The sequence below is a fragment of the Cynocephalus volans genome, chromosome 14, assembly GCF_027409185.1.
Source record: "Cynocephalus volans isolate mCynVol1 chromosome 14, mCynVol1.pri, whole genome shotgun sequence".
Lineage (NCBI taxonomy): Eukaryota > Metazoa > Chordata > Mammalia > Dermoptera > Cynocephalidae > Cynocephalus > Cynocephalus volans.
Window position 1 is genome coordinate 92,469,745 of NC_084473.1, and position 18,206 is coordinate 92,487,950.

At 39.7% G+C, this 18,206-nt stretch overlaps 1 pseudogene; it reads left to right on the forward strand.

Annotated features, from left to right (window-relative positions):
- The window catches only part of LOC134362650 (mitogen-activated protein kinase kinase kinase kinase 4-like), a 33,665-nt pseudogene extending 16,814 nt beyond the window's left edge, over nt 1–16,851 (forward strand).
- The last annotated feature ends 1,355 nt before the right edge of the window (nt 16,852–18,206 follow it).

Here is an 18,206-nt window from a genome sequence, read left to right on the forward strand (position 1 = left end):
GTTAAACTTATACTGATTTTGGCTTTTTTAGTGCTAATGTAAATAGCATTGTGTTTTTAATTTCAAATTCTAACTGTTTGTTCCTGGTATATAGGAAAGGGATTGACTTTTATATATTAGGCTTGCGTCCGGCAGCTTCATTATAATTGCTTATTAGTTCCAGGAGTTTTATTGCTCATTCTTTGAGATTTTCTGCCAAGGCAATCATGTCTTCTGCGAACAGAGATAGTTTTATTTTTTTCCTCTCAGTCCTTCTACCTTTTATTTATTTGTTTATTTTCTTGTCTTATGCATTAGCTTAGGAGACCCAGTATGATCTTTCATAGGAGTTGTGAGAGGGGACATCTTTCCCTTATTTCCAATCTTAGGGGAAAATCATTTTGATTCTCACCATTAGGTATGGTGTTAGCTAGCTGTAAGTTTTTTGTAGATGTTCTTTATCACATTGGGGCAATTCCTCTCTATTCCTATTTTCCTGGGAGTTTTTATCATGACTGGGTGTTGGGTTTTGTCAGACACTTTTTCTGCATCTGTTGATATGATTGTAGGATTTTTCTTCTCTGTCTTGTTGATGTGAGTGTCTGGCTGCTTTTGCTCAGTATCATTTTGTTGTTGCTTGTAGCCATAGTTTGCTCTTCATTCCTATTAATGAGGACAGCACAGTTATTCATTCATTCTACTGTTGACATAGACATTTATGTTGTTTCCCTTTTGGGGCTGTTATGAATAATGCTGCTGTGAACATTCCCATTCATGGATTTGGGGGCTCATACACATTCATTTGTATTAGGAGAGAAATTGCAGGATCATATGTAGGGTACGCACGTGTCCTAGAAATGTTCTAACAGTTTATCACACTAGCTTACAAAGTTTCTAGTTGCTCCACATCTTGCCTACCTTTGATATGGTCAGTATTTTAGGTATTCTAACAGGTGCATGAAATTGTATCTCTTTATGGTTTTAGTATGCATTCACTGTTCAGTATGCAAAGCAAGCACTTTTTAAAAATGTATCTGTGAGATCACTTCTTTTGTGAAGTGCCTGTTCCAGTGACTTGCCACTTTTTCTATTGGGTTATCTCTCTATTTGATTTATAGGCATTATTTCATATTCTAGATGTGAATCCTTTGTCAGCTTTTTAAGTGCCACACATCTCCAGTTTGTGACTGGCCTTTCTCTAGATTCCTGCATTGGGTGATTAATGTAACCCTTCTGTGCTTATCTTTCTAATGGGATATAGCAGCTACTCTAGAGGGTTTTGAGAAGGTGGCATGATACATGTGAAAGCATCTTATAAGCTCTCTTGCTTGTATTGTTGTGCAGGTTTTTGTATTTCTTTCTGGATTATCGATCCTATCCATCTACATAAGTGTGAGTTCATTATTCTTTTAAAACCTTTCCTTCTAGCCTGGGCCAGCACTCAGTGATAATTTTGTAGGGGTTTCAATAGTCCACATGAATAGCCTGAATTGATTTTCCATTAAAACTTTGATACTAAATGGTTGCCTCAGGGGAAATAATATTTACCATTGTAGAAGTTTCTTTTGGTTACTGTTGTTATGAATGATGATATCTGCTTTTGAATCTGCATGTAACATATATGTATTTATTTGATAGGCGTAAAGGATAAGTTATGTGTCTACTATTTGTCCTGGTTAAGAAATAAAATACTTCACCATGATCTAGAAGTTGAGAAGAAGCAGGGATGGACAACTGTAGGGGATTTGGAAGGATGTGTACACTATAAAGTTGGTAAGTTCAAGGAGGGTCCTAAGTGTTTGTTTTTCCAGTGTCTAATTAGGGTAGTTTAAAATCCATGTGTTCTTTGACGCTTATATTAGTAAACTTGTTTCTGAAACATGTGACTCTTTTCTGGTATTCTGTTTCTAAGGCATCTTCTATTCTTAAGGTCTCATCTAGACATTGCCTGTGTGCACGTATAAGCATAACATCGTTGTTCCTGCAGCTTCCTCTGTCTTCAGTCTCCCTGACACCATTCATCTTGCAAAAGAGTCTTTTCACCCTTCTCTTTTGACAGTCCACTCTCTTCTCCTCTGTAAAATGTGGTGCAAAGTAATCTCTCTTTAAGGAAGCCTTGTCAAATGAAAGCCAGCTGACCTGAACTCCTTGTTTACACACCAGGCTTATTCTCCATTTAGAGGACTGTGGGTCCTTGGCAATCACTGATAGAACATTTGAGAGTTCGACCCAAAGCATTACATAGCTTGTCATTTTGAATTAGGTGCACTCTGCAAAGCTACTGTGCTCTTACTAGTAAATGACTGCAGCTGGCCAGTCAGTGTTTCCTGGCAACTATCTATCTATCTATCTATCTATCTATCTATCTATCTATCTATTTTTTCTTTTGGCATGCATGCAGTGATTCTCATGAACAATCTTACAGAAACAAAATCAAAACAAATTTCCTATTGAAAAAATCAAAATACTGGTTCTAATGTTGGAAATAAAGGGGAAATAATGGACCTTAGCCAAATAAAAGCTTTATGGGAAAGATGTTGTATCGTAGTTGAATTTGTAAGAGCTACTGAATGTTGATTTCTGCATGCATGTTTTCCTTTTTCTGTGTTTATGAAGTATGTACTATAGTTAGTTCCTCTGCTCCCAGGATATTATAATCCTTGACATTGTCTTGTTTATGACGTCTGTCTTCAATCCTCAGCTCACTGACTAATAATAATTATGGGAGCAACCTCAGTATTTGGAATGATTCTGAGTGATACTGGAAAGTAGTACTATCTCCTTGGGATTTGGGGGTTAGGATTTTCTGTGTTGTGTTTCTGTGAAGTATTTGTATTTGTTGAGGTATAGCTAAAATTATCTAAGGCTAAATTTAATGGACCATCTCATAACAGCTGAAATGTACATGATTAGAGGATTCCACAGAGGAAGCTAGAGGTGAGTGTGTTAGATTGTGTGTACTGGGCTTTTCATCAGCACAAAACTGTCATTCTTACAGAATGAATCCCAAGTATTTCCTGGAGGTAAGCATGGGTAATAGCGTCTATTCATTATCTTTGTGGTTACCACCAAGAACCGGGTGCTATTTAAATGTATATTTTGATTAATAAAATTAAGTAAACCTTAGAATTTAGTTCCTCAGTGGCACTAGGACATTCTAAGTGCCCAGCAGCCACATTTGTATATTGGCAATTATATCAGTAGTGCAGACATAAAGCATTTCCATTATCATGGAAAATTCTATTAAACAGCACTGGTTTGGACAACCTCTTACAATCCTTTATTTCTTAATATTAATGCCAGTGATTTATTTGAATGACAATATGTGGAATTTAACAAGGAGAGTTTTCAAGTTTACGAGTCATCTCACACACAAAGAATCAAGTAGCAGTGTGAAGTTAGAGAGCTTACGAAGGAACCAGTGGATTTGCATGTAAGCCACGTGTGGTCAGGGATCCTCGGAGTGGCTGTTTTGATTAGCAGAGTTGCCTGGCTGTGAAGGAACTGAAACAGCTGTGGAAAGGAAACAGTTTTTGTTGTTGTTTTTTTAAGTGGTTGAAATGAGATTTATTTTATTACTGCACGTCTGGTGCAGAACGTTTTGTAGCATCCTAGAAATGACTGACTTTGTATGTCAGGAAGAGGTCTGGAGTGATACTTGGACTTGTGCACCGACATTTATTTCTCCTGATAGAATTTCCTGACTATTTTGTTGTCACCTTCTGTGTTCCTCTGTCTTTGTGAGGCCCGTGCAGGACTTGGGGAAAGCTGCACAGAAGACCTTGACCTCTTTTCTGTGGTTCAGGAGCCTCTTGGCTGATTGGTTCTGCCATTGTTCTTTTGAAGTAATGTTGAGCCCTTGAGACATTAGGATGATATGCCTGGTGTTGTCCTTGACTATCAACACTTGGCATGTATGAGGGCTATGAACATTAATGACAGTACTCATTGATGGTGTCCAGCATGTTTGAGTTGAGCCCAGTACAACATCAAAAGAGATGGGAACAGCATGGAGCATACATTAAAGAATTGGGAACGGAAACTGTGTGACTTGATCTCTCTCTGCATTTTTTCCACTGCTAGTTTAGATGAATCAATAGAAGGCATATTTATATAGTTTATAGAAGACAACTTAAACAATTTAGAATTCCTGTTGGTAGTGACCTGTGCTTCTTGCTTTTTATGTTTTTTTCCCCCAGTAAAATATGAAAGAATCAAATTTCTGGTAATTGCTTTGAAGAGTTCTGTGGAAATCTATGCGTGGGCACCCAAGCCATGTCACAAATTTATGGCTTTAAGGTAAGAACATCAAGTGCATTTAAAAGTAGTATCAGCCATGCAACTGTGACCAAGAGCCAGGGAGTAAGTTTAAAGAGTCTATATAGTTCAAATCCATAATATGAAAGCTAATGATAATATAAGAGCTAGTGTAGCATCTAACTTTATCATAAGAGGTCATTTTTAGTGTAATAAGCTTAGTTAACTGCTTTCCAAGCCCTCAGAGTGTCAAAGGGAGTGAGCTGGATGTTGGGCAGACACTTTGATTGATGTGCCAATATGGTAACACAGGAAAAGACAAAACAACAACACTTCCACTCTCCATTTAAAAAGCAGACCTTCACAGTAAGTCGTGGATTTGTATCAAGATTTAGATGTGTTTTTGATAACAAAAAAGTGTCCAACAACAGGCAGTTTTAAGGTGTACCTATTCAGTAGAGTACTAGTTAAAAATTAAATTACAGAAATTCTTAATGATATACATTAAATGGAAAAAGCAAGTTAAAAGTATGTGTAATATGATACCATGTTTGTTTAAATTAAGAAACTGTACATAACATCCAAACTAACGTATAAACTCAGATGGTTTTGCCATTTTGCCTGTACACAGTTTTAGGAAAGGAAGTGAATGGACACTTTGTTTTAAAATTAGGATTGTTTCCATTTGTGACTTTACACATACACGTGTAATTGTGGTTGTAAACCTACCTCACTTTGATTGGTGGTTAGGTTTCTAAAGAGTTGCAAATAAAACAATTTTTTAAGTAAAATTAGTGGTCTTTAATGTGTTTAAGTAAAGTTCTTTAGCAGATCTCCCTGCAAACCTATAGAAAATAGCAGTCATTTTCTGTGGGTATTTTAAATGTCTTTTTGATAATTTTAAATGTGTACTAAATACAACTTTATGAAATTCTTAAGTAAAATTGACATTACTCTGACATCGAATATTACAAATAACTTAATTACATCATTTCTAATACTAAAGATAAAACCTTAGTCATAGCTCCTAGGGCCATTTTAGTGCAGGGCAAAAAATTAAGAATTTTTCATCCAAAATTCTTATTTTTTTAATTTAAATTCTTGTTTGGTTATTTTTAGAAATAGTTTGAGTATGTCTTATTGAAAGGATAAGTTTGAGTTACTCAGAAAATTTACATTTTTGTATTGCTTATTGCTTGATTCACCAGTAAAGCAGGATAAATGGGCTTACTGTACTTATTTTAAAAAATAAACCTAAGTATATTGAAGAAAGGTAATTGGTTCTCAAATTACATTAACCTCTGAGATCTGGACTTAATATTGTTTATGTCCCGGGTAGCATAGTAATTACTTTTACAAATATTACCTTATTTAAAGCTACAGTCAGCCTTCTATATTTGTGGATTTACTCAACCAACCATGGATAGAAAATATTTGAAAAAAATTACATCTGTACCAAACACATACAGACTTTTTTTCTTGTCATTATTGCCTGAGCAATATAGTATACAACTATTTACATGGTATTTACATTGTGTTAGGTATTATAAGTAATCTAGAGGTGATTTAAAGTGTACGGGAGGATGCTACACCATTTTATATCAGGGACTCGGGCATCCTTGTATTTTGGTAACTGGGAGGTCCTGGAAGCCGTCCCTTATGGATACCAAGGGACAACTATATTCTGTTTCGTCATCATCCCAGTCTTGTGGGCTGTGGATGTTGATATTAATGAAAACCTGCGGCTGTCCGGTATAGCTGGATATAGCTACAGCTATCACAGTATGTTACCGCCTTTCATCACCTGTCTGTATGGTCAAAAATTAATTCAGAAGCCTTTGTAGCTCAAGTAGTTACTAGGACGGTAACACTGATAGAATTCTCAGTGTGCGACTCCTCCTCTTGCTCTGATGCCTGCATGTGCGAAGTTGAATGGTATGCTGTAGAAAGTCCAGTTGTTTTATTTTATATGTTTTTCTGACCAAGACATACAATAAGATAATAAGTGACAGAGCAGAATTCTTAGGCTGGATAGGGGAGATATGGGACATAACTTCTGGGAGGAGTGTCTTCCTGATGCTAATTAACAGTCAAAAGCATAGTAAAGACTAATTTTATAACATATCTTTTGCCTTATGGTTGTTGGCAGTGTGGTTCAGTAATCGAATAGCTGAGTCTAGCTTGATCCAGCTTGTCTAGTGTGATCTGTGAGAAATAAGTTCAGCTTCATCATACTGCTTTTTTCTTGGTGACTTCTTTGTAGTCATTTGGAGAATTGGTACATAAGCCATTACTGGTGGATCTCACGGTGGAGGAAGGTCAGAGGTTGAAAGTGATCTATGGATCCTGTGCTGGACTTCATGCTGTTGATGTGGATTTAGGATCACACATAAGAAAGAACCCACACCCTGTGGTTGATTGACTGGCTTCATTTTGTTTGGACTTTTTTCTTTACTGTGCTTAGTGAGGCAACATAAGCAGGGATTCTTCATTTCCCCTTGGTGTGGGGGTGAGTATTTAAATGATGTGTCATTTCCAATAGCTCCATGCTGTGAGACCAGTGGAAATCCACTCTCCCCACTCTGTGAAGCCCTCCTGAGAACCTCTTAGCCCCTGCTTTGACTAACATGGGATGGATTTGGGGCAGGTGCTGGCAGGCCAGAACACCCGTGGGGTGGGAGTGATTCTCAAATGGAGCCCACTGTCCAGATATGTTTCAGGGGCCTCAGAAAATGAGTCAGAGTATAAAGGTAGACTGGGGATGTATGTCGTATGGCTGTTCCAAAACATTATCTAATTGCTGTATTTATCGTCAGGGATATGGTACGGGTGCATTCACCAAGACAGTCTTACTGAGCACTTTCACAGGGCTGGACATAGCCACAAACCTGCTTTTCTGCACTTTGTTCCTCTTTTCTAGATCCAATGTAGCATCAAACCCCATGCGGACATCATCCTCCCCAACACGGATGAGATGGAGCTTCTGGTGTGCTATGAAGATGAGGGGGTTTATGTGAATATATGTGGAAGGATCACCAAGGATGTGGTTCTGCAGTGGGGAGAGGTGCCCACATCTGTAGGTATGTAGAACTCAGGCAGTGTTTGTGAAAGTGGAGCCTTCTCTAAGACTGCATATATTTATCATACTAATTTTACCTGTGGTTTAACTCTTCTGGTCATTTAGCAGAGTGGTTGGCAATAGATAGTGGAAAGTTCAGTTGCAGACCATGGAAATAGTTATTGGTCTATTTTAGAACAAAATCCAATTATTTTATATTTTTTAAAACTCAACAGTCTCTCATTTAATTTAACTTAAGATATCTGGAGAAAACAGGACAGGTGTTTTTGCTGACCAATCTGTGGAAAGGAAAGGGAGACAGAAAGGGAAGCGATTTGCTCTTGGGAGTGGCAGGGCCACAGCCAGGCACACAGCCTCATACACAGTCTTCTGCTATGCATTTGAGAATAAGGGCTGATGTTTGAAATTTTCATAGGTTTACATTCATATCCCAAAACTATTTTTGTTTTATTACAATTAAGTCACGTCTGTCCACTCATCATTTCTTTTTTTTTTTAGCTTATACATTTTATTGTATTTATAAACCTAGCAAACATAAATCACTTTTTTTTTCTTTTTTTTTTTTTTAATTTTATTTTGTCGACATACATTGTGGCTGATTATTGCTCCCCATCACCAAAACCTCCCTCCCTTCTCCCTCCCCCCCTCGCCCCCAACAATGTCCTTTCTGTTTGCTTGTCGTATCAACTTCAAGTAATTGTGGTTGTTATATCTTCTCCCCTCCCCCCGGTTTTGTGTGTGTGTGTGTGTGTGTGTGTGTGTGTGTGTGTGTGTGAATTTATATATTAATTTTTAGCTCCCACCAATAAGTGAGAACATGTGGTATTTCTCTTTCTGTGCCTGACTTGTTTCACTTAATATAATTCTCTCGAGGTCCATCCATGTTGTTGCAAATGGCAGTATTTCATTCGTTTTTATAGCTGAGTAGTATTCCATTGTGTAGATGTACCACATTTTCCGTATCCACTCATCTGATGATGGACATTTGGGCTGGTTCCAACTCTTGGCTATTGTAAAGAGTGCTGCGAGGAACATTGGGGAACAGGTATACCTTCGACTTGATGATTTCCATTCCTCTGGGTATATTCCCAACAGTGGGATAGCTGGGTCGTATGGTAGATCTATCTGCAATTGTTTGAGGAACCTCCATACCATTTTCCATAGAGGCTGCACCATTTTGCAGTCCCACCAACAATGTATGAGAGTTCCTTTTTCTCCGCAACCTCGCCAGCATTTATCGTTCAGAGTCTTTTGGATTTTAGCCATCCTAACTGGGGTTAGATGGTATCTCAGTGTGGTTTTGATTTGCATTTCCCGGATGCTGAGTGATGTTGAGCATTTTTTCATATGCCTGTTGGCCATTTGTATATCTTCCTTAGAGAAATGCCTACTTAGCTCTTTTGCCCATTTTTTAATTGGGTTGCTTGTTTTCTTCTTGTAGAGTTGTTTGAGTTCCTTATATATTCTGGATATTAATCCTTTGTCAGATGTATATTTTGCAAATATTTTCTCCCACTCTGTTGGTTGTCTTTTAACTCTGTTAATTGTTTCTTTTGCTGTGCAGAAGCTTTTTAGTTTGATATAATCCCATTTGTTTATTTTTCCTTTGGTTGCCCGTTCTTTTGGGGTCGTATTCATGAAGTCTGTGCCCAGTCCTATTTCCTGAAGTGTTTCTCCTATGTTTTCTTTAAGAAGTTTTATTGTTTCAGGGTGTATATTTAAATCCTTAATCCATTTTGAGTTGATTTTAGTATACGGTGAGAGGTATGGATCTAGTTTCATTCTCCTGCATATGGATATCCAGTTATCCCAGCACCATTTGCTGAAGAGGCAGTCCCTTCCCCAGTGAATAGGCTTGGTGCCTTTGTCAAAGATCAGATGGCAGTAAGTGTGTGGGTTGATTTCTGGATTCTCTATTCTATTCCATTGGTCAGTGTGTCTGTTTTTATGCCAGTACCATACTGTTTTGGTTATTATAGCTTTGTAGTATAGCTTAAAGTCAGGTAGTGTTATGCCTCCAGCTTTATTTTTTTTGCTGAGCATTGCTTTGGCTATGCGTGGTCTTTTATTGTTCCATATAAATGACTGGATAGTTCTTTCCATTTCTGAGAAAAATGTCTTTGGAATTTTGATGGGGATTGCATTGAATTTGTATATCACTTTGGGTAGTATGGACATTTTCACTATGTTGATTCTTCCAATCCAAGAGCATGGGATATCTTTCCATCTTCTTGTATCCTCTCTCGTTTCTCTCAGCAGTGGTTTGTAGTTCTTATTATAGAGATTTTTCACCTCCTTGGTTAACTCAATTCCTAAGTATTTTATTTTTTTGGTGGCTATTGTAAATGGGCAGGCTTTCTTGATTTCTCGTTCTGCATGTTCACTATTGGAGAAAAGAAATGCTACAGATTTTTGTGTGTTGATTTTGTATCCTGCTACTGTGCTGAAATCATTTATCAATTCCAACAGTTTTTTTGTAGAGGTTTTGGGCTGTTCGATATATAGGATCATGTCATCTGCAGACAAGGACAGTTTGACTTCATCTTTTCCAATCTGGATGCCCTTTATTTCCTTCTCTTCTCTGATTGCTCTGGCTAGTATTTCCAACACTATGTTGAATAGGAGTGGTGAGAGTGGGCATCCTTGTCTAGTTCCTGTTCTTAAAGGAAAAGCTTTCAGCTTTTCCCCATTCAGGATGATATTGGCAGTGGGTTTGGCATATATGGCTTTAATTATGTTGAGATACTTTCCGTCTATACCTAACTTATAGAGGGTCTTTGTCATGAATGAGTGCTGAACTTTATCAAATGCTTTTTCAGCATCTATAGAGATGATCATATGGTCCTTGTGTTTGAGTTTATTAATATGGTGTATCACATTTATTGATTTGTGTATGTTGAACCAACCTTGCATCTCTGGGATGAATCCCACTTGATCGTGATGAATAATTTTTCGTATGTGTTGCTGTATTCTGTTTGCTAGTATTTTAGTGAGGATTTTTGCATCTATATTCATCAAGGATATCGGCCTGTAGTTTTCTTTTTTGGTTGTATCTTTACCTGGTTTTGGTATCAGGATGATGTTTGCTTCATAGAATGAGTTTGGGAGATTTGCGTCTGTTTCAATCTTTTGGAATAGTTTGTAAAGAATCGGTGTCAATTCCTCTTTGAATGTTTGGTAAAATTCTGCTGTGAATCCATCTGGTCCTGGGCTTTTCTTTGTTGGGAGCCTTCTGATAACAGCTTCAATCTCCTTTATTGTTATTGGTCTGTTCAAATTTTCTACGTCTTCATGGTTCAGTTTTGGGAGCTTGTGTGTGTCCAGAAATTTATCCATTTCTTCCAGATTTTCAAATTTGTTGGCATATAGTTGTTTATAGTAGTCTCGAATGATTCCTTGTATTTCAGATGAATCAGTTGTAATATCGCCTTTTTCATTTCTAATTTTTGTTATTTGAGTCTTCTCTAATGGTTTGTCAAATGCTAATGGTTTGTCAATTTTAATTATCTTTTCAAAAAACCAACTTTTTGATTCGTTGATCTTTTGAGTTGTTTTTTGGTTTTTAATTTCATTCAGTTCTGCTCTGATCTTAATGATTTCTTTCCGTCTGCTAACTTTAGGTTTGGATTGTTCTTGTTTTTCTAGTTCTTTAAGGTGAAGTGTTAGGTTGTTCACTTGCCATCTTTCCATTCTTCTGAAGTGAGCGTTTAATGCAATAAATTTCCCCCTCAATACTGCTTTTGCAGTATCCCACAGGTTTTGGTATGATGTATCATTGTTTTCATTAGTTTCAAGAAATTTTTTGATTTCCTGCTTGATTTCTTCTTGGACCCATATGTCATTAAGTAGAATGCTGTTTAATTTCCATGTGTTTGTATAGTTTCCAGAGTTTCGTTTGTTATTAATTTCTAGTTTTAATCCATTGTGGTCTGAGAAGATACATGGGATAATTCCAGTTTTTTTGAATTTATTGAGACTTGATTTGTGACCTAATATGTGATCTATCCTGGAGAATGATCCATGTGCTGATGAGAAGAATGAATATTCTGAAGTTGTTGGGTGGAATGTTCTGTAGATATCTGCCAATTCCAATTGGTCTAGAGTCTTGTTTAGATCTTGTGTTTCTCTACTGATTCTTTGCCTAGATGATCTGTCTAATATTGACAGTGGGGTGTTCAGGTCCCCTGCTATTATGGTATTAGTGTCTATTTCCTTCTTTAGGTCTAATAGAGTTTGTTTTATAAATCTGGCTGCTCCAACATTGGGTGCATACATATTTATGATTGTTATGTCTTCTTGATGGATCAGTCCTTTTATCATTAAGTAGTGTCCCTCATTGTCTCTTTTTATGGTTTTTAGTTTAAAGTCTATTTTGTCAGATATAAGAATAGCTACTCCAGCTCGTTTTTCTTTTCTGTTTGCATGGTAAATCTTTTTCCATCCTTTCACTCTTAGTCTGTGTGAATCTTTATGGGTGAGGTGGGTCTCTTGTAGGCAGCATATAGTTGGGTCCTCCTTTTTGATCCAGTCAGCCAGTCTGTGTCTTTTGACTGGGGAATTTAAGCCTTTTACATTAAGAGTTGTTATTGAAAGGTGTTGATTTATTCTTAGCATTTTATTGGTTGTTTGGTTGTCTTAGGTGTCTTTTGTTCCTTGCTTTCTGATTTACTGTTTGGTTTCTGTGTTTGTTGGTTCCTTAGGTTGTAGATAGTGTTTTTGTTTGCTTGTTTTCTCTTTATGAAGGCCATTTTTATTATACTAGTGGGTATTGATTTTTCTTGGGTTTTTATGGCAGTGGTAGTTATTTTTCAGGAACCAAACCCAGTACTCCCTTGAGGATTTCTTGTAAGGGTGGTCGTGTGGTAGTGAACTCCCGCAGTTTTTGTTTGTCTGAGAAATCTACTATTTGCCCTTCATTTCGGAAGGATAGCCTTGCAGGGTAGAGTATTCTTGGCTGGCAATCTTTGTCTTTTAGTATTTTGAAAATATCATCCAATTCCTTTCTAGCTTTTAGGGTTTGTGATGAAAAGTCTGATGTTAGCCTGATTGGCGCTCCCTTATAGGTGATTTGATGCTTCTCTCTTGCAGCTTTTAAGATTCTCTCTTTGTCTCAGAGTTTTGCCAGTTTGACTATGACATGTCTTGGAGAAGGCCTTTTTGGGTTGAATACGTTTGGAGATCGTTGAGCTTCTCGGATCTGAAGATCTGTGACTTTTCCTATACCTGGGAAGTTTTCTGCCACTATTTTTTTGAATATGTTTTCAATGGAATCTCCATTTTCCTCCCCTTCTGGAATACCCATGACTCAGATATTTGAGCGCTTAAGGTTATCTGATATCTCTCTCAGATTTTCTTCAATGTCCTTGATTCTTTTTTCTTTCTTTTTGTCTGCTTGTGTTATTTCAAACAGCCCATCTTCAAGTTCAGAGGTTCTCTCTTCAACTTCGACAAGCCTGCTGGTTAAACTCTCCGTTGTGTTTTTTATTTCGCTGAATAACTTCTTCAGTTCAGCAAGTTCTGCTACATTTTTTTTCAGGACATTGATTTCTTTGTACATTTCCTCTTTCAGATCCTGTATACTTTTCCTCATTTCATCATGATGTCTAGCTGAGTTTTCTTGTATCTCATTCAGTTTCCTTAGAATTATCACTCGAAATTCCTTGTCAGTCATTTCAAGGGCTTCTTGTTCTATAGGATCTAGAGTTTGAGATTTATTAACTTTTGGTGGTGTACTTTCTTGATTTTTTGTATTTCTGCTGTCTTTGTTTTTGATGTTTATTCATTGTGGCAGGGGGTTTCACAGTCCACCGGTTTGAGACTAATGACTAACTAGGATGTTGCTGTGGTTGCCAATTTCATATGGCTACCTCCGTGGCTGCTCAGTTGACCTCTAGTGCCTTGTGTGTGTGGTTGCCTCGGGTCTTGGGCTTCTCCAGGGAGCCACCTTTCTGGTCAGCTTGGACTCTGCTGGGCTGGTGGATCACGTACCACAGGGTGTGTGATCGCTGTTGAACTTTCACTTCCTGTGCAGGACTTCTCCCTGTTCCTGTGCTCTGGCCGAGGCTGTTGGGTCGTGCAGTGGCGACCCCACAGGGTGTGTGGTTTCTGTCGAGTCTCCGCCTCCCTGGCCGCACGTTTCCCCACTCTGTGCACACTGTGCTGGGCTGGGGCGTGTCTTCTGCAATCCTCGTCTATCAGCTGGGCCTTCCAGACCCTGCTTGGCACCGCCTCGCCCAGGAAGTCTACCAGGTTTCTGCTAGGCACAGACCACCGGTCGCTCTGGGTGCCTTTGTAGCACTGTGTAGATCTTTCTCAGGACTTGTTCACCTTTGTATCCCCCCGGTATAAACCGAGTCTAGCGTCCGCCTGCAGCCAGCTCTCCAGCAGGTTCAAGCGGACCTGGGAACTCTCCTACCACACTATTCCCAACCAGAAATTGGTTAGGCTTTTTTTCCGAACTGGTGGCTGCAGAGATGGTATCTGCCTCCCAGTAACAGGAAGTTTACTGGGGGCCGGAGTCCAGGGTGTGGTGGAGTGACAGTCGGCCCGCCCGTACTTCCTTGCCCTCCCGACACTGGCCAGGGATGCCCCACGCCACCAACCCGCCAGAGAACCGCAGAGGGAGTGGGAGGGGAGGCCGGCCCGCAGGCTCCGGAAAGCCCCCCAAACAGAGCTGGGCCAGGGGTCACTCACAGGACTGTGCCAGGTCGGGTGCTCACTCTCTCTCTCTGGTTTGCCACTTTCCCTGTTCTCGGCCGCTGCCGCCTCAGGCTGTTTAGTCGCGGCGCGGCTCGGGCGCTCCCAGGAATCTTCTTTAATGCCGGCCTGAAACCTCGAATCCTGAATAGGGCAGCTGGCTGCCTTCAGCGCGGCCCCGGCCTCTGGGATCCTGTCTGCATCCACAGCAGCCCTGGCGCCGTGTTCCCTGTTTCGAGACTCGCTTTTGCAGCTACGAAACAGTTCTTTTCCTGCTCCACACTTCAAAGCTGTTGCCTGTAAATGGGGCAGCCTCTCCTGCCGGGGGCAAAGTGGCGTTCAGCCCCCACGACCGGCCACCAGCAGCGGTCCTCCCTTAAGAGATGGCAAGAGGAAGGTCCACAAGTTTCCCGGCTGCCTGAGGCCCAGTGGCCGCCTTTTCCACCTCAGCTACTCCGCGCCAACCGCCGCAGCCACCGCCATCTTGAAAACCCACTCATCATTTCTTCTTAGTGCCTTCTCTCATGACTGGATTGATGAAAATACATGCACTAATAAACTAAACTCAGTGGGTCATTTTTCAAGACAAGTATGTAAGGCCTGAGGGAAATTAATAGATTCAACCATTGATTAAGATTACCACTTTCCAGGATAGACTAGGCAATTAGGAAGGCAAAGTTTCTTCAAAACAAAAATCGTCAAATGCTAGCCATTTAGGTGTGTGTGTTTGTGGGTGGGTGGGTGGGAGTGCGGGTGTGACATAAGTACATCTTTTCAAGGCTGTTTCCTTGTCTTGAATGATTTGCTTTTTTTTTTCCTCCCGAAAGCATGTACTCAATCCAATCAGACAATGGTCTGGGGCGAAAAGGCTATAGAGATCCACTCTGTGGAAAGTGGCCACTTGGATGTGTGTTTATGCACAAAAGGGCTCAAAGACTAAAATTCCTAAGTGAACGCAATGACAAGGTAATGGTTACCTTCTGGCTTCTTTTTAGTTCTGCTATCTTTTAGCAGTGGTTTATTTTCCATGGAGTTTGGTGATGAATTTCCTTGGAGTTTGGATAGATTCTGAAATAAATTCATCCAGGAACTTTTAGACATCACTTTTATGCATGTTTGTTGGGATTGGAGTGCATTTTAGTTTGTTTTTTATTGTGAGGGGATGGAAGTATTTGTGTCTATAGAAATCGTCATATGTTTGCTTTCATGGATTATTTTTTAACCCTATTAGGTGACCTGTCTAGGCTGTATTTGGTTTGGGGATAGTGAAGTTTAAAGCTGCCGATTTAGTTGGATGGGATTCTTTTATGAGTGGAAGGAACCACTCATGCAGTTGGGTGAGTTAAAGATTCTTCTGTGATGTGTATCACAAAGATAACACTTGTTAGACTGCTTTTTGAGCAGTGAAATAGCTTCCTGGTTTGCACATCAGAAATGTTAAACAGTACAATTCATTTTGTGCAAAAGCACCACAGCTTCTGCACCTCGCTAGGGTGTCAAAGCCCCTTTCCTTTTCAGAACTGGCCACAACATCCCTATCTGCTCTGGTGGTGACTCTCTCTTGGAGAGTCCCTCTCAAACCAGCCTGGTTGTGGAACAGATCGATAGCCCAGGGTACTGGCCCATCCCGGCCTGCTGTGGGAAGGACATTGAGGGTGGAACTGACCTTTTCCAAATCCAGCCTTCCCCCGTTTTGTCTAGTAGGATGAAGGCATGTCTCACCACCTAAGGCAATGCACTGCGGCCCTAGAAACTTGCCTCTTAAGGATATTTCCACCTCTTGCCTCATATTGAGATATAGCAAACATTTTAGCACCCAACCTGCAGGCTGACTTCTCAGATTAAACTCACAAACTCAATGTGAGAAAGAAGAGAGCCTCACATCTCCTTGACAGCCAGCCGGTCCTGCTGCTGCACAACCACACACTAAACGCAAACGGCACATCACCACCAGCCCACTGTCTCCTGCAGTCCTGTGCCTTATTTGTGAATGGGGTTTATGGTTTTTTCCTATATAGTATCTCCCAAATCTGTTAACTTGAAAATCTGTTCAACTCAGGCCTAATCCAGGGTTTTGTCAGCTTTTTGGCTTATGCTTTTTTCTGAGTATATTTAATGTAGCCTTAACTATAACATTCTTTGAACTTCAGGCTTTTCAGTATTTTTATCATGTACGACATCATGTCCCTTAACATCATTACTAAAAGGCACACAATAAAGCATATTGCTTTACCTATAGAGTCACATGAAGAAATTAATACATTTTTTACCTAATATTTTAAAAAGAGAGAAATGAGTTGCTGAGGAGTCTTCCCTGTTGCTCATTGCATTTTTCAAATATGTTTCTTTTAGAGGGTGTTAACAGTGGAAGTGGAAAGAAATTACCCAATTTCAGAGACATCATATTTTTTTTCCTTTGAGTTTTCTCAATATGGCAATGTATGAGGAATTACCCAGTTAATAATCTTTAGTTATTATAAAACATGCTCCTGATTGTCACTTCTTACAAATAATAAATTATCATCCTAGAGTTTCTTTCAAAAAGGTTCTTTGGGGTCTACATTTCTGGCACGTGGCAGTGTAGAGTGTTGTGGTGGCTTAAGTTTTCTGGCTGGGGACCACAGGAAGCCCTGCTCCCATGGAAGGTACCCTGTGGCTGTAGTAACTGCATTCTGTTCTCTTGTTTTGGCAGGTGTTCTTTGTCTCTGTTCGGTCTGGTGGCAGCAGTCATGTTTATTTCATGACTTTAGGCAGGACTTCTCTTCTGAGCTGGTAGAAGCAGTGTGATCCAGGATTGCTGGCCTCCAGGGTCTTCAAGGTCCTGAGAACTTGGAATTCCTTGCAACTGGAACTCAGCTGCACTGGTACAGCCAGGACAGCTGTGTGTGCAGACGTCACGTACTGGGTTCTCTCTCTCCCTTCCTTCCTGCTCTTCTTTTACCAGTTTATGCCTGTTCTCTTCTTTTCTTTACTCAAAAATAAATCAAGGCTACAGTGCAGCTGATGCTGTTCAGATTCTACCATCAGGTGCTATAAGTCTTTGGGATTGAGCTTCAGACTGGGAAGCAGACACTTTCCTGCAGCTCCAGAATTCCTCATCTCTGAATGACTGTCTTATGGGTGTCTGAAGGTGGCAACAGTGAACATGCTGTTGGTTTTACTGGCAGTGGGCACAAGGAGGTGAAAAGTGGTGGTATAAGGAGCAGTCTGATGAAGCAGAGAGCAGATTTAATATAGTAACATTAACAATGTATTTAACTGACATTCCTTTTTTTGTAATGTGACCATATGTGGACAAAAGAAGGTGCAGGTTTAAGAAGTTAATATTTATCAAATGTGAAAGACAGTTACTAGGATAACTTCTGTGGGTGGGGCTAGGGAGGTGGAGTGGGATAGGTTAAAGGGTCTCATTTTGTTTCTCTGGATTTTGGGGGGTGGGGGGGTGGATCGTTGCCTAGAACCCAGTCATTTTTCTGTGTACCCGGTTTTGCCTAAATCATGAGCAAATCATTCTAAAAAAAGAAAAAGAAAATATGTGCAGTTTGTATAATGGCCAGAACTTTGTCATGTGACAGTAGTAGCACTGCCTCAGTTAAAGGTTTAATTTTTGTTTAAACCTTGAAGTGCAGCAACAGTTTTAGCACAGTCTGCACTTGCAGAAGAGAAAAACCCCTCAATCCACATGTTTATTTTTTTGGCCTACTCATTGTCTTTAATGCATTGAGAGGTGATTTAGTTTATGTGTTTTTGGAGGAAACCATTAACATTTAATTTAATCTTAATACCAAAACTATCAGATTGAAGTTTGACTATTATTTTGTCAGAAGCCTCAGCAGGCCCAAGAAAACTGTCCGTGAAAGTGGGAAATAGTCCTACGGCTAATGCAGTCTGCTTTCTAAGGATAGAAAGCAGAACTCTTCAGTATCACCAGATGCAGCATTAGTGGTTGATGGGGCCATTTCAGCCTACGACACAAGAGATCTCATTGTTCTTAACTGGGGTTTGGTTGCAGACAGGTGGTCACGTTAGAATAGTCACACAAACTGTTCAGCATTGCAGGAACCTTTTCTTGGGGGTGGGGGTATTTCCCTTTTCTAAAAATGCAATGCACTAAACTTATAAGAATGTAGTTAATTCTGCTTATTCATAAAAATGGCATCTTTCTGTGTTTTAGGTGTAATATCAAAGCCCTGGC